This window comes from Propithecus coquereli, unplaced genomic scaffold (assembly GCF_000956105.1).
Source record: "Propithecus coquereli isolate 6110/MARCELLA unplaced genomic scaffold, Pcoq_1.0 Scaffold227, whole genome shotgun sequence".
NCBI lineage: Eukaryota > Metazoa > Chordata > Mammalia > Primates > Indriidae > Propithecus > Propithecus coquereli.
Genome location: NW_012147808.1, coordinates 2,929,436 through 2,930,519, shown reverse-complemented (window position 1 = coordinate 2,930,519; position 1,084 = coordinate 2,929,436). Strand labels below are relative to the sequence as shown.

Sequence of the window (1,084 nt, the reverse complement as noted above, 5' to 3'; positions counted from 1 at the left end):
CGATTAATTTCTTTCTATTTTTAGTAGAGACGGGGTCTTGCTCTTGCTCAGGCTGGTTTCGAACTCCTGAGCTCAAATAATCCGCCCGCCTTGGCCTCCCAGAGAGCTGGGATTACAGGCGTGAGCCACTGTGCCCGGCCTAGATTTTTTTTATAGGAATACAAACATACCTTTATCTTCATATAAATCCTTTACTAGAATCTAGTCATTGAACCAGTAAATACCAAAAATTGGAAAATTACTGAGGTGTAAGGTGTGTGTGTGTGTGTGTGTGTGTGTGTGTGTTTACTGGACTCCTATTTGTTTTCTTAAGATGTCCAGCCTGATATAAGAATATATTAACAGGATTAGGTTTTAATCTCCAGATGATTTCAGGAAATGAAACTTTTATATTAATCAGACGCTATATTCTCTCCCTCTGTGAAGAACAACTTGGAAATGAGTATCTCCTTAAGTAGTGCTTATTTTTCTAATCCGTAAGCACCTTTTATGCCTTTAAGGATTATATTCAACTGCTACATCCCTGGTGTCAAGTCAACGTTGGTTCCTGTCGATTTATGCTGGGACGATGCTACCTAGTTACAGGAGAGGGACAGAAGGTAAACTGCATTTGAGTGATGAATACACTTTAGGAGATCTCTTAGTTTCCATCTAAGTCAGTTATAGAGGCTAGGAGGCATACAGTCCTCTAGATTAGCCCAAAAAAGGCTGTACTAATGCCAACAAAGGGCATGATACACATGCGAGGACTCTGCAGCAACTTGTACTTTGTGGTTTTAGTTAGGACATAGGAAATAAGAAAATATTAAAACCCTTCTACCCCTGTGCAGGTGTTTTTAGGGATGAATTTTTATAAGTCAAATTTATTAATTACATTGTATAATTATAATCATTGTATCTGTTTTGTGTTTTTTGCTGCCTTTTCTCATTATGGCTGTTTACTCTCTAAATTTTTAAATTTTCAAATATACAGAAAAGTTTACATGTTCCTACAGTGAATATATACCCACCACTCAAATTCTACAGCTGTTAACATGTTGCTATAATTGGTTTATTATGTATCTGTCATCTTATTACAGTTTAC

At 36.7% G+C, this 1,084-nt stretch overlaps 1 protein-coding gene across 1 annotated transcript in view; it reads left to right on the top strand.

The window, feature by feature from the left end:
- The window catches only part of NUP160 (nucleoporin 160kDa), an 86,061-nt gene that overhangs the window by 32,043 nt on the left and 52,934 nt on the right, over positions 1-1,084 (top strand). The window lies entirely within an intron of this gene.